This window comes from Crocuta crocuta, unplaced genomic scaffold (assembly GCF_008692635.1).
Source record: "Crocuta crocuta isolate KB4526 unplaced genomic scaffold, BGI_CrCroc_1.0 scaffold291, whole genome shotgun sequence".
NCBI lineage: Eukaryota > Metazoa > Chordata > Mammalia > Carnivora > Hyaenidae > Crocuta > Crocuta crocuta.
This window is the reverse complement of record NW_027527977.1, coordinates 440,932-457,625: the sequence shown is the minus strand read 5'-3', so window position 1 is coordinate 457,625 and position 16,694 is coordinate 440,932. Positions and strand designations below refer to the sequence as shown.

At 35.3% G+C, this 16,694-nt stretch overlaps 1 pseudogene; it reads right to left on the bottom strand.

The window, feature by feature from the left end:
- Positions 1 to 11,930: 11,930 nt before the first annotated feature.
- On the bottom strand, positions 11,931 to 13,539 carry LOC144222379 (serine/threonine-protein kinase Chk1 pseudogene; annotated as a pseudogene).
- Positions 13,540 to 16,694: the final 3,155 nt, after the last annotated feature.

Below are 16,694 nucleotides of genomic sequence, written 5' to 3'. Positions count from 1 at the left end.
CTTATAGTAACTTATTAATGCGTATGAGCTGACATCATATTGAGGTTTTGATCTGTAGTATTGAACAACTTCCATGGGCTTTTTGGTTGTTTGTGTGTAGTCCTTGGAATAATTTCTATTCAAGTCCTTAGCCCACTTTTAAAAAATTATTTTTAATTGAAGTATAATTAATATGCAATATTATATTAGTTTTGCATGTACAATATAGAGATTCAACAATTCTATACATTACTCAGTGCTCATCAAGATAAGTGTGCTCTTAATTCCCTTATTCACCTATTTCATCCATACCTCCCAACACCCCTGTCTGTTTACCATCTGTTTTCTATAGAAGAGTCTGTTTTTTGGTTTATCTCTTTTTTGTTGTTGTTGTTGTTCATTTGTTTTGTTTCTTAAATTCCACATATGAGTGAAATCATGTGGTATTTGTCTTTCTCTGACTTATTAATTTCATTTCCTTTGGCTCATTTTTTAATTAGATTTTTCCCCTTAATTATAGTAGTGTTGCAGTAATTCTTTATGTTTTAGATAATAACCCCTCCTCAGGTCCATGTTTTGCACATACTTTTCCCTATTCCATGGGTAGCATTTTCATTCTGCTTACTGTGTCCTTTACTATACAGAAAATTTTAACTTGCTGTCATCCAATTTATCTATTTTCTTTATTGCCTATGCTTTCGGTCTCATGTTCAAGAAATCATTACCAAATCTAATGTCATAAAGTTTTTCCTTTTTCCTTCTAAGAGTTTTACAGTTTTAGCTCTTATATTTAGGCTTTTAATCCATTTTGAGTTAATTTTTAAATGGTTATTTTTGAGAGAGTGAGAGAGTATGAGCAAAGGAGATGCAGAGAGACAAGGAGAGAGAGAATCCCAAGCAGGCTCCACTCTGTCAGCACAGAGCCCAATATCAACTGGGAGATTCTGACCTGAGCTGAAATCAAGAGTTGGACGCTTAACCAACTGAGCTGCCTATGTGTCCCTTGAGTTAAATTTTAATATGGTTATAAGGTCAGGATACAACTTCATTCTTTGGCATTCGGATATTCAGTTTCCCCAGTATCATTTGTTGAAAACTCTGTTTTCCCCATTAAATGGTTTGGGACTCTTTCTGAATATTATTTGCCAATATATGTAAGAGTTTATTTCTGGCTCTCTATCCTTTTCATTGGTCTACATGTCTGTCTTTATGCCTACACTATGTGGTGTTTATGACTGTATGTCCCTTGATTTTTATATAACAACCAAGCAGGCATCTTCATGTTATCTGATTTTCCATGCAGCTTTTACAAGAAAAAGAGAAGGAGTCAGAGTTGATGATAGTTACACATATTTCTTAGGGAAAACTCATAAATAGACTTTCTGTTTTCAATAAGAATGAGTCGGGGAGGGTTGACACATGGTTCTGATCGTCCCTGAATATACTAGGTAAAATGATAGAGAAATTAGTCTCATACACAGCCATTCACATCCTCTATGCAGAATATATCAATATTCAAGTTCCCTTTGAACACTGGTCTGTTCGTTACAAAGTGATCAATGCCACTTCTTTGTTTACTTATAATTTCCCTCTACTCATCACTCATATCCCATAGAAAATGAATGTGGGGATTTTTAAAATAGAAAGTACATCCAAAGGTCAACATATTTCCAAAGAAAAATAAAATGACAATAAATAGAAAAAATGGCAATAATCAAGTCACCTTCCTTTGCCAATCTGATTTTCTCTGCCTGGTTGCCATCACTTCAAGCTATATGTGTGCATAAACAAGTTTTATTAACAATTGTGAGGATGTGTTGAAATTGGAACCCTTGAGTCCTGCTGTCGGAATGTAAAATGATGCAGTTATTGTGGTATGCCAATTCCTCAAAAAATTAAACATAGAACTAGCCTATGATCGAGAAAGTCCACTTTCAGGTCTTATATCAAAAGAACTGAAAACAGAGACTAGACTAGAAATTCACACAATCAAATTGAAAACAGCATTACTTATAATAGCAAAAAGGTGGAAGCAACTCATGTCCATCAATGGATGAATGGATAAGCAAAAGGTGATGTGTACATACAATGGAATATAATACCACCTTTAAAAGGAAGGAAATTCTGATCCTTGCTACAATGTGGATGAACCTTGAAGACATGCTAAATGACATAAGCTGGTCACACAAGGACAAATACTGTAAGGTTCCACTTAGGTGAGTGACCTGGAGTAATCAAGTTCAAGAGACAGAGAGTAGCATGGTGATTTCCAAGGGCTGGGAAAAGTGGGATATGGAAAGCCATTCTTTAAAAGCTAAAAAGTCTCAATATGAGAAGAGGAAAAAAGTCTTAGAGATTAATGGTGGAGATGGTCACACAACAATGTGAATGTACTTAATGCCATTAAACTGCACACTTAAAAATGATTTAAAAATGGTACATTTTCTGTTATGTATATTTTATTACAATAAAGAGAGGAAAAGAAAAAAATCTTAATCTAGCTTCTGCCTTCATACAACAAATTTTGAAGAAAGCAATCTTACTCTTTTTTTTTTTTTTGGTTGCAACATCCATTACTAAATTGACACTGTTCTCAACATAGAAACAAATAACACTTCAGAAACTTTGTTTTTACAAATATTTTAAGCCTTGTATTACAAACATTACACAATGCTGGATACATCCATTCACTGAAATAACACTATTCCAAAGGAGGGGAACATGCAGTACTTAAAAATCTTTCCTCCAGCTTTATTGAGATATAATTGGCATATTACGTTTTGTAAATGTAAAGTGTACAATATAATTGTTCGGTACATGTTTATATTGCAAAAATGACACCTTATGAGAAACCTATTTTAAGATTAGAATTGTAACTTTTCTTTTGATAACTGACTTGATTTAACCCATCACGTGTATTCAATACAGATTGAATTAACTCATGCAAATCAGATTTTTTTTAGACAATGTTGTATAACCATGCTAATTTTTTCAGTTAGCTCCCATTCCTATGCTAATGAAGTCAATAGCTGTCATGAAAAAATACAAGGTCTTGAATGAGGTCACATGGTGGAAGAACAGATCTACAAATCTACTTGCTATTTTATTGAGATAAAACAACTCATTGTTCATGTACTATGTTGTGACGATGGAGAGATGCTTATTAGATCGTATCTTTTACCTTATTTTTCTTCAGTAGCACTTATTGAATCTTATTTGTTTAATTGGCACCTGAAATCCTAATTTATAATAATCAACAGGGCCTGAGTTTACTAACATCAATGTCATCTACTGTCTCGATACAGCCTGAGATAAGACTGTTGTGACCTTTATTAATGCTAGAGCTAAAGATGGAGTTTAACATAACTCATTAAATCATGTAATTTACAGCTGTTAAGGTTGACATAATTCAACTAATGTTATAACTAAATCTTTTTCCTCGCTTTTCATTTACTTCCCTTTCAAATCAATCACTAAAGCAGATACAAAACAGAGTCCAGTCTCATTACTTAATAATTAAGGTAAATAGTACTTAATTGGAAGTGGTTTAAGTGTATTGTATATTCATTGTAACTCTATAAACATGTGAGAGGCAGGAATAAAGAACACCACATGTACTTAATTTAAAATATTTGTTGAGCAGTAACTACAAACAAAATGTAATGCATATAGATGGGAGGTAGTCCCCTTCATTTCCAAGGAACTGCAAAAGATATATGAACAATATGACAGTATTAAAAATAAATAAGTTCCAAAAGTCACACTAGAAGTATAGGACTATTGCCAGAGCAGCATAAAATAGTTTCTGTTTAGAGACTTGCTGAGAGCATAACAGACCACAAGATATAAGGGATGTGACTGGTTCAGGTATGTGTGGCTAATTCACAATCACTTGGTGTAAAAAAAAAAAACTGTTTCTAAAATATCCTACATTTCTATCAAATTTGTATTCATTTTATAGAGATGTGAATGGCATGGTAAATAAAATAAAAGTTCTTTTCACCCTCACCAAAAATTAAAATTGATATTTTGTTGATTTCCTCAAAAATATTTGTGTCATGAGTACAGTTGGGATATGCTATAAGAATGGGATGCTTACATGCAAGGAAGTGCTTCAGAGAGGAATTCAAATACAAAAATAATTGGAAAAAATCAAGATATCTAAAACTGCCAATCAGAACTTCTAATTAGCACGATATGACCAGGTTAACAACCTTGAAGTCATAGAGTAAAGGTAAAAACAACTTCTGAAAAAGTTTCTTTAACCTCTACATTGTAACTGCGGGGATTCATTGGCCTCAGGCTATTTATCTCTCTCCACACACAGACAAACAAAAAAGAGTAGTATTAAGTATAAAAGATAAATAATATGTGTTCCCAGGATATTCAGAGGGGAACGATGCCTAATGCTCATGAGGGGCTAGAGACAAATACAATTTGACCTACCACCCAAGGGAGAACCAAGCAAGGTAAGTAGAAAGACGGGACTCTCGTGTCCAGGGGGTGCAGCAAGAAAGGGTGCTAGGAAGCTTCAGGGACCAGACACATCCAGGTCAGACAGGACCATACATGGATGTCAATGCATGTGAGGAGGGGTCTTCGAGGCTGGAGAAAACAAGAGTCAGGACACCTAGTAGCAGAAGTACTGCCAGCTCATAAGACAGTGGAGTGTTTGTTTTGGATAAAGGGATGTAATCCAAGACGAGACTATAAACAAGAGAGAACAAGAGATCTCATCCAAGGAGAGCCAGACACAATGCTGGTCTATATTTCTCAACAGTCGCTCAACAGAGAACCTTGTTAGCCTGCGTAACCCATAAGTGGGCCAAACATCTTCACAAAGGCTGAGGCTCCACATGCTCTTTGTGGATGGTAAATTGCCCTGCACCCCACACTTTACCCTGAGGCCCCGGTCCCTTGAATCAACACCATCCATTACCAAGAACTTTCCTTCATGGAAAATTTTGCCCCAGAAAAGGAAAACAAAAATGACACAGCCAAACAAAACTCAAAACTCAAAGAGATAATCATAAGAGTTAACCCTTTCTATTTCCCCTATGCTTCTCCTGTCATGTTACTGAGAACAAGGCCTATCCTGTGAATTAAACATAACAGAACATAACAAAGTATCCCCTCACCCAAAAATATAAATAAACACCACCCAAATTATAAACATACCCCCAAATAAAAGTCAATATCAACTTAAAGATCCTACTGTAATTTTACTGCACTACCCTCGGATATTATAATCCTCTTCTGACCCATTTACAAAACATCTTAAATCTGAGTGTTATGGAAGTATTACAAACATTGTTACATTGCATTTTTCTTGTGGTAGTATTACAAACATTGTTACATTGCATTTTTCTTGTGGTAGTACGACGTCTTGAAACACAAATTGACCTGTTTTTCTACAGGACCACTGGTTAGTGATTATCATAAAAAGCCTACAACCAAGATTCTTATCCTTCGATTCTAAGAACAGGTCATATAAGCTTTTTTCCCTTAGATCCATACAAATGAATCTGCAACTGGAAACACAAAAAGATAAAAGTCATAAAAAATAAGACAGAAAAAAGAAACATAAAAAGGAATCTGTGAGTGGCGTCATACTAATAGTCTAAACTTTGTGAAAGACCAAGAAAATCACTTTGGTTTACCAAAGATACCAGAGTTTCCTAAAATATTCAAGAAATAACATTTATTTAAAAAACAGGGGGGAAATTTAGGTAGGATCATCAAACAAAAATCATCTCATTCTCTGGCATAAATTTCTTTAAAAATGGCACGCATTCACGAACTCATGTTTGTCACAACTAAACACTTCAACTAAACAGGCTGATCACACATCAGATGAGTTTCAGGCTGGTTTTCACTCAGGTTTGCTTCATAGATGCAGGGATATTAGCAGACACCTTCTCCAGGCAAACCAAGGAGCCCTGAAATATTTTAGCAGGATGTCCTCAGTGACTCCAGTGACTCCAACTCATCCACTAAGGTGTATCTTCTGAAAAAGTTTGGTTAGCCTCTACATTAGGACTGAGGGGATTCACTGGTGCCGGGAGGTGGGAGGTGGGGAGGCGCTGTGTACCCCTGTCCCCACACACATAAACACAAATTCTCAGAAGTTCTTAGAAGTTCTCAGAGGAGCTGGCATGAGCTGAANCAAATATTTTTATGCCATCAAAAATTAATCAACCAGATATAATGTTAAATATACTTTATATTATGCAAATCACTATCAGATTCATCACAACTATGAAAGTCAGTGGTCTTAAAAGATAAAATAGCTTTTATGAAAATTCAGAGGATGATTCCTCAAAAATACCACATATTTTGTTTGTTATTAAAAATTTTGAGCTTTGAAAAAAAAAATAAAAAATAAAAAAATAAAAAAATAAAAAAATAAAAAAATTTTGAGCTTTGCATTAATAAAAATTATCTAATAAGTTGTATCTCCTGAATATGTGGCAAGTAAGCAGACATTTTGAGTTTTTTTGATTGTCATGAAATAATTCATTATTTTACTTTAGAATAACAAAATATGCTTCTAGCTAATTTTTTTAAGTTTTTGAAATAGCTTTGGAAAAACAACTCCAAAGTTATTAAATGTTAAAAATAACTTGTTATAGTGAATTTACAGTTAGTATTTATAATATCTTTATTGATAATGTCTTATTAATCTCATTGTGATTAAAGTTGCAGTCTTACCCTCCCATCAAGAATTTGTCTTATTAAGTGCTTTCCTGAACTGATGATAAAAAAAGAGATCTGTAGGAATTCAGTGTGTGAAAGTTCTAAAACAATTATCCATTCGTTATTTGGACAATTTAACCATTTAATTTGGGACATATTTGTGTGTATCCTTTGTATGTTCTATTTAAAATCAGATTATAAAAATTAGCTTTACCTAATATTTATGAAACAATATTATATTAGAAGATAGATGAATAGATGCAGGCACAATAGGATAATATACAAAACAGTAAGAACATACTTTAAAATCTATGTATTGGCTAATCTGTGCATGATGTTACAGTGTGAATTATTTTAAACAAATTCTGCACAGTGCAAGAAGTTACATGGCATTGCACTGCCCCTAGTGAACCTTTTAGAGTGATCCTAAGTGCTCTTGGACATTTTTTAGACTGCAAAAATAGTAGTTTGCTGCTAGTATCAAAACAAAGTTTACAATTTCATAAATGATTTAAAAATATTCTTCAAAGGGGAGATAGCTTTATTTTTAATTCATAAAAGTTAATGACTAAAATAACTTGCATGACTAGGTTGTTGGTCAGATCAGCACCAAAATCTGTGCCTAACATAGTGGAATAGATCGATCGATCGATTGATCGATAGATAGATATTTTAATGTTTATTTATTTATTTTGAAAGACAGGAGAGGGAGGAGAGGGGCAGAGAGAGAGGGAGAGAAAGAATCCCAAGCAGGATCCACACTGTCAGCACAGAGCCCGACAGGGAGCTCGATCTCAAGAACCACAGAATCATGACCTGAGCAGAAATCAAGAATGGAATGCTTAACCGACTGAACCACCCAGGCGCCCCTACATATATATAAGATACTCAACCTCATTTAAACTTATGAACAAGCAAATTAACACCAAACAGATATTACACATCAATAACTTGGCAAAAGTTAGACTAATGATATCAAATGTAGGTGAAAGTCTAAAATCCTAGAAATATATTCTGCTGCTAGAAAATTCTTATACTTTAATAGATCATTCCAAACTGTTTTTTTCCGGCAATTACATTCTCTTTTCATACGGCAGCATAAATTGATACAATCATTTTAGGAAACAGTTTGCCATCATTCTACCAAAGTTGAAGATACGCATATCCTAAAACCCAGCTATTTCACTCAGGTATAAACCCTAGTCTAGAGGACCTAGAGAAATTCATAGACACATACGTAATGTTCTTAGCAGGAGATATTAATCATAGCATCACACTGTTAATAATCCAAACATCCGTTAGCAGTAGAATTAATACATAATTAGTGGTGTGTTCATAAATAGCATCCTATACTGTAATTAAAATCAATGCATTCAATACATGCAATAGTATGAGTATAAATAAAAAGTAACATATAAAAATTATACACAGCATAACTTTAATTTATAGCAAGTTCAAAAAGAGACAAAACTAAACTATATCATTTAAATATGCACAAATAGCTGAGAAAACTAAAGAAAACCAAGGAGAGGATTATTATGAAAGTAAATTTTATGATTATTTCTGGGGGAAGGGGATAGATTGTGACTGGGAAGGGGTACAAGGGAATTTGTGACAGTCCAGAAATTATCTTTCTTCAGTTGAGTTTGGTTAAACAGTTAATTTTACATCTCCTTGTTAAAATGTACATATTTTATATACTTATATTTATCTCAACAATCACATCCATTACACACAGCACACTACACACACAATACACACATACACACACAGAGCATGTGTTGATCTTGTTAAAAAATTTTAGCTGTTATCTTTGAGTAATAGTTCCTTTCCCTCCATTTTTACATTTTACAAATTTTCATTGATAAGCAAATATTACTTTAAGATTTTAAAAAATGTTTCTCATTTATTCTTGAGAGAAGGAGAGAGAGAGAGCATGAGCAGGGGAGGGTCAGAACAAGAGAAGGACACAGAATTTGAAGCAGGCTCCAGGCTCCCAGCTGTCAACACAGGGCTCAAACCCACAAGCCGTGAGATGACCCGAGCTGAAGTCGGATCGAATGAGCCACCCAGGCACCCCAACAAACTTTACTTTCTTAAAAAAATTTTTAATGTTTTTATTTATTTCTCAGAGACAGAGAGAGACAAGCATGAGCAGGGGAGGATCAGAGAGAGAGGGAGACACAGAATCTGAAGCAGGCTCCAGGCTCTGAGCTGGCTGTCAGCACAGAGCCCAATGCGGGGCTGGAACGCACGAGCTGTGAGATTATGACCTGAGCCGAAATCGGACGCTCAACCGACTGAGTCACCCAGGCGCCCCAAATTTTACTTTTTAATAATGGGAGTATATACCTTCTCCCAATAACATAATGAACTGTGCAGAAAAATTATGGCAGCTTATGTTTAATGAATTTGTTTTGTGCAACACATCATACTATACTCTTCACACACATTAAAAAACTCATTTAAGATTAAAAACAACCTAAAATGTAGTTATTATCAGTCTCTTTACAGAGGTTGTCAATGTGCACATAATTATATTTGTGAGACCTAATATGTCCAAGTCTGTCTGGAACTTTCCCCACTATTCTATACAAATTCCAATACCTGAAAAAGTTTGTTGACCATCCATCTATTCACCTTCCCTTTATGATATTTTGTAACATTTTCTTCATCCGATACTTCATTCATTCATTCAACAAATCTTTTTTAGTACCTACTACATTCCAGGTACTCTTCCACATACAAGATATATGAAGGGGCAATGAGGGGGAGGAGCAGGAAATTTTTTTTAAAAGAGATACACAAAAGTGAAAAGATATGGCAAAGTATAAGCCTATATTTTAGTGGGGAAGATAGACAATAAGTAATTTCAGATAGTAATCAGTTCCATAAAGAAACTGAAACAATGGGACAGTGACTAGGGATAGTAGAAACATGGGCTGAGTTTTGAATGCTAAATAAGTCATGCAAACTAATGGAAGGGGTTTCAGACAGTGGCAGCTATAAACATCAAAGCACTGAAAGGGGAAGGAGCCTTCATATATTCAATGAATAGAAGCAGAAGTAGAAGACTACTCTACCTGTAGTATGGTAAACAAAGAGGACCGAAGGTGTATCCAGGTCAGTCCAAACAAAGAATTTAGATTCCATTTTTGATACAATGTGAAGTTGCTGGAGTTTTTTAAGCAAAGGAAGTGTTGCCATACAATTTATCTTTAAAAAAATTGGGGCCTATGTCAAGAAAAGACTTTGAGAGAGAGAGCGTTGAGAAACAGCAAAAGTAGAAGTTGGAAGACATTAGTTTTTAGTAAGAAATCCAAGGAGAAGATGAAGGAACTTGAACTAGAGTGGTAACAATCAAAAAGGAGAGAAGTGTTCAGCTTCCTGGTATATTCTGCGGGTGAATCCGCAAAACTGAGTGTCTATTTCTTCATTAAACGACTATTCATTGCATGCTATTATACATCAGGCCCCATCCTAGGTGCTGGGGACATAGAACTGAACAGACAGGTAGGATCCCTAACCTCGAGGAACTTATCTATTAAATATTGAAGTGAGGGAAATGGACATTTAATAGGTAAATAAGAATATCTTATAATGTCAGATAATAACTGTTATGATGAAAAACAAAGGCAACAATGATAGAAATGGGCTAACATTCTAGATATATCAAGGGAAGACTTTGCATAGCATGTGACACTTAAGGAAAGACTCCAAGTGATGCACAAGCTACACAGATTTTGGGAGTGGAGCACTCTAGAGAAGGGAACAACAACAGCAGCAGCAACAACAATAAAAAGAAAAGACCCTGAGGTAGGAATGTCAAAGACGATTCTTCGGGTTTTGGCTTAAGGAACTGGAGAGTTGACTGTAACGTTTACTGGGATGGGGAAAACTAGGGAGGAACAGGTTGGAGCACAGAGACCAAAAGTTTTAGTCAACCGGAAATGTCAGTTCGGCTGTGGCTATAAAATCCTGGAGCTCAAGGGAGAGGTCAAAGCTAGCAATAACTTTGTTTTTGAGAGTTACTAATGATAATTCTCAAGAACAAAATTTCTTTCATATTTGAGAATTTATTGACTTCATTTTTGGGAGCCACATATTTGTTCAAATTTATTTCTCCTATGGGTATACTGCAGTAACACAATTTACCAGTATACGCTAAGTGATAAACTCTGACCATAAAATTTCATATGTTCTTAGCTTCAGACCAAGATGATTCATTTTTTAAATTACAAAGAAAAAAGGAATACAGGCCTCAGCCTAATAAATTCAAAAATGAATATAAATTTTATCAGAAGAACAAAGTCTTAGTAAATCTAAGAGTAAAAGAACTAGGAATCAGATCCATTTCTATCGTGGCTTCTTACTTCTCCCTCCCTTTTAATTTCCTACCATCTAGAAGCTTGGTCACCAATAAGTCCAGAGAGTTGGCTGTTCATTTTCTAAATAGAATTTATTTCTGTAATAAAGAATTAAAATACGACTTGAAAGTAGAAAATAATATAGAATACTTTTTTTAATGTTTTATTTATTTCTGAGAGAGAGAGAGAAAGACAGCATGAGTAGGGGAGGGTCAGTGAGAGAAGGAGATACAGAATCCGAAACAGGATCCAGGCTCTGAGCTGGCTGTCAGCACAGAGCCCGATGGGGGGGCTTGAACCCACGAACCACAAGATCATGACCTGAGCCAAAGTCGGACACTTAACCAACTGAACCACTCAGGTTCCCCAATATAGAATATTTAAAATGTACAATAGTAATTTTAGAGTAAAGGTAGTTAAGCACAGTTAAGCACTAGAGTTTATGCTCAACTTCTACTTGAAAGACAAATGAGTATTTTATATATTATTAACTATGCTAGAAAAAACATATTAATTGCAATTTTAATTAACAGTTATAATTCAAAAACAAATTTATTTATACACTAAGTCAGGCCTTTGCAAAAACATAAGTACAAATCTTGAAGATATATTTTTTGAAGTTGGCTTCATTTTATAGACTGATAAATCTACTGTCCAAAAGTCATAAACATTGCTTTCCTTACTATTCTACCCATATAGTTAAATCAACATGGAGGAAACATGTATTTTTTTATATGAAACCAAATGTTTTGTTAACGATGTGACAAGAATATCATTTTTCATTACATTGGTATGAAAGCTGGTAAGCTCATGTTGTCTCCAGAGTTTGGTTTTCATTACATGGGTCTTCAGACACTAAACACAAAATGAAGAAATATCTAATGAATTCTACCCACCTCTTCCCAAAGGCTTTACATACAATGGAGACATAGGTATTGTTTGTATGAAGAATATACAAAAAGAATTGGAAAATGTTTGGCTAGAGGGAGGACAACTCTTCGGAGACATTGTTTGTAGTTTGCAGAACAAGCTAATCTTCTCTAGGAAGAATAATGCCAATATAGCAGCACTATATTCACCAGGAAGCCAATGGATCTCTCCTGTGGCGGGAAACCAGAACTTCTGGCCGCTCACATCATTCACCTTCCCTTTACTCTTCAGAAATGTCTCTTGAATTCCAATCCATCACCCTTAGAAAGCTGAAAGTCAACCAAAAACTTCTCAACCACTTCTACCAAATTCACGTTGAAAATCAGTTTATTTTTTCTCCTATCAGTTGTTGATACAGTAACCTGATTCATACAGCTCTTTTTCTACTGATAGTCCAATTTCTCACAAGTCTCTTTCAGGCATTGATAAGGTTTGTCTGCATCCAGTTTGGTAAAAATCATGTCATTCTTTTAACCAAGTGCTACCACGGGTTCTGGGGGTGGGGGGGTGGAGCCTGGAGTGCCAAGTAACTGACTATTTAGAAGCATATGATCAGGACATGTGAGTGGGGAAGAACTGATCTCTTGTTCCACTTTATCAATATTATGAACGGTAGGTGTCCTATAAGGAAAGACCTGTCCGTGATTCTTGCTGGGAACTAGAGTACTTCACATTTTCTTCACTAGAAGCACTGTTCACCACAGAGAAGTCCAAACTGGATTCAATGTGCTTAGAAAATCCACTAGGAGGAGACTTATATATGCCACCTAAAGTGACTCAGGGCCTTTCTTGAGTGGTTTGTTATACCATCTACCTTTTTTGATGTCTGGGGTAGTAATCCTTACTGATGAATTCTCAACTAGAATTTTATGCAGCCAAGCTGGATAAGCAGAAAAAAAAATTTTCCCCCAGGAGTTCAGGTATGTATTCTTCTTTCTTTCCAATCAGAATTTTCCTGACAACTGTCACTGGGCTGGTCCCATGGCAACATTGCCATGAGTACTATTCCATAGCAGCAAACATCAATGGGTTCTGCATGAAATCCTTTTCTCTTTAAGAGTTCTGAAGCAACATAAGGTAAACACATCTTGTTCAATAAACACTCATGATTATTATGCCAAAACACTGTTGCCAGGCCAAAGTCAGAGATTTTGAGGTTATCCCTTTCATCCAAAAGGAGACTTTCTGGCTCAATATCCCTATTAGTTATCCCAATACCATGCAAATAAACCACTCTGCCATGATTTCATGGAAGAATCTCTGAGCATCTTCTTCAGGCATTCCTATGTTTGGCTCTATTCTGTCAAAAAGTTCTCCACCACTACAGTACTCCAGGAATAGATACTGGATATTGCTTTCTCCTCTGTGACCATAGAATTTCACTACACTCTCATAATTTGACATGTTATTGATACAGATCTTTTTCTTGACATTTTATGGGCAGTCTATGGCATGCTTAATGTCTACAATCCTGACTGCAACTGCTTCTTCAATTCTTCACTTCTCCATAGGTACCTTCTCCCAGGGTCTGCACCAAGTCCCAGTCATCCACAAAGTGCACTTCCATGACACCATGATGGACAACGCAGGCCATCCTTTGCCTGTCAACACAGGAATTCCAAATCTGGAATGTATATTTTAAGGTCAATAGAAAGGTAAAGTTAAGCTAAACTGCTCCAAATTTTCCAAAGGCTTCCTACTAGAGACATTAATGAATTATACTAACATGCATCAATTTTCACAGGATTTTTAAAATATCTCCAAAAGTTAAGAATCTGTAATGAGATCTCTTCACCTTAGAGGTTTTTTTTTCCTTAGTTTATTGTCAAGTTGGTTTCCATATGACACCCAATGCTCATCGCAACAAGTGCCCTCCTCCATGCCCATTACCCNTATTGTTAATTTTTTGAGGAACCTCCACACTGTTTTCCAGAGCGGCTGCACCAGTTTACACTCCCACCAAGAGTGTAGGAGGGTGCCCGTTTCTCCACATCCTCACCAGTTCACCGTAGAGTTTAATCAGCACTGTAGGGAAAGGAAGTAGGGCTAGCAGCACGTTAAGGTCTTGCTGGAAAAATAGAGGATATTTGTACAAGGAAAACCTAGAAAACCACCCCAAGAAAAGCAGGAAGATGTAAAGGTTTGTAAACATAGATGAAAATTGGGTTTTGTTAAGAAGACATTTCAGATTGACCTATAAGTGGTATGATGTATGCCATCAGGACTTTTAATTTGGGGAGAAAATATCCTCAGGGCTTGATCTCGTTACATGAAGGAAAGGGGAGAGACAAAAGGTCTTGTTATTTAGCTCAATACAGGGTACACTGCAAGTTGTCCTTATAGAAAGATGCCAATACAGAACATCATATTTCAGTTTTTGGTATTTAATACCTAAGAATTACAACTAATATCTATTACTACTCTGAACAATCAGAACCTATTAATCACCTTAATGACGGACTTTTCTCAGGTATTTTATTGATCCAGACTGCTTTTTGCAGTAGGAATTATCTCCGTTATACAGATGAGTCATGCAAGAGTTGACACTTTCATGTAACTTTCCAAATGAATGTATACCAACAAATTCAGGTCGCATTTTTATTTAAAAAATTCCAAAAATAAATCCTGCACTGGTGAAACGGTTTTGACAGAGAAGGTAATGTTTCGTTGTGGAGGGAAGTTGAGAAAGTAAATTTAGGGCTGGGACAAAGAAGCACTGTGTGAGAATGAAGGAGCAAAAGTGACAGAGAAGCCTCCCCTGCCAGTCTCCTACACACGCCGGCTAGACTTTTCTCCTGTACAAACAACTATTAAATTTGTCTCTATGAGTACAAACTCCTTGCTATGCTTTGTTAACATCTTCCACAAATAAAACATGAAAAATTCAAGTGTTTTAAAGTGTAAACTAATGAAGCATGGTAATCTTGGAATGGATATCAATGGTTCACAAATTTCATCTAAGATGTACTATTTTATGTCACTAAAAAGAAAATAAAAACACAATGAAATGCTATTAATGCAAGAACCATACTGATTTAGAAGGAGTTAAATGATGAAACAATGTGTCCAAGTATTAAATACAATGAACTCTGCACTTTCTGACTCAAATTTTCTTTTCTTTTTTTTTTAAATATTTTTATTTATTCCTAGGAAAGAGAGAGAGACAGCGTGAGCAGGGGAGGGTCAGAGAGAGAGAGGGAGATACAGACTCTGAAATAGGCTCCAGGCTCCGAGCTGACAGTCAGCACAGAGCCCGACGCGGGGCTCGAACCCACGAACCGCGAGATCATGACCTAAGCGAAAGTCGGACGCTTAACCGACTAAGCCACCCAGGCGCCCTTTCTGACTCAAATTTTCTATTTAAGTATAGTAGTTACTTATATTTACATTTGATTTTCCTTAAATGCAAATCAGCCTAAGAAAATGATAGTTCAGTCTTTCCTCTGCACTGTTTCCCTTTCTTTCAACTGCTCCAGAAATAGGAGTCAAACTTTCTGCTCCTTCCTTTTTTAGGGCAATTTTTCCTTTAGTTTCAGTTGAAAATCCATAAGGCTTAGTAAATAGGCTGGATCCAATTCTTGCTTCTGAAACTTGCATTTAAAAAGCACCAACTGTATATCTTTGTCATAAAACGACAAACAAATATATTCAACTATGCAAATCTTTCATGTTTGCACTTGGGATTTAAGTGTAGCTCTAGAAAATTACATAACTGCACATACAAGTACTACTGTAAATTCTAAAATGTATCTAAGCAATCTCAACTTAAAAAAAATTTTTTTTTACATTCTTCTTTTTGCGGTCCTGTTCTTCACCATGTAAATATAAATATTTAATGACTTCAGGAGAATTACTAATAAACAACATAAACATCATTAAGAAGTTTCTGTTTTTATAATCTTGTAATTTTTCAAATAAACAGTAAAATAGAAGAATTTCACAGAAAATATCCATATACACACCACCTAGATTTTATCATTAACATTTTACTACATATATTTTATCATGTATCCATCCACATGGCCATCCTTCTACCCATGCATTACTCCAAGTTATTTTTGATGCATTTCAAAGTATTTTGCAGATTTTTGAGGATTTTTACAAACATGTATGTGTAACTCAAACTGTTTTATTAACATATAAGAATGTATTATCATTCCAGAAATTTCCCTGATGTCCCTGATAAGTCCCCCTACTTCTACTCCAGAAGCAGTCACTCTTCTAATTTATCTTCACTATAGATTAATTTTTCTTTATTTCATAAAATTTAATCATGCAATATGCACTCACAGAAGAATTCTTTTGATACCTCAATACTTTTTGTGTTAAAGTCATGGTATTATATGTATCAGAGTTTATAAATATTATTTCTCTAAGTAGCATTCCAACTTAGGACTATACCTGGAACTTTTCTTTTCTTTTCTTTCTTTCTTTTTTTTTTTTTTTTTTTTGCTACTATGAACAAAGCTGCTATGAACATTCCCATACATGCCTTTTTGTCATCATATATTTTCAGTTATCTTAGATAAATATATAAAATTAGAACTGATGGGCCACAGGATAGATGTAGAATTTTTAAAATATTTTTATTTATTTCAAGGAGAGAGAGAGAGAGAGAGAGCGTGAGCAGGGAAGGGTCAGAGAGAGAGAGAGACACAGACTCTGAAATAGGCTCCAGACTTTGAGCTGGCAGTCAGCACAGAGCCCGACGCAGGGCTCGAA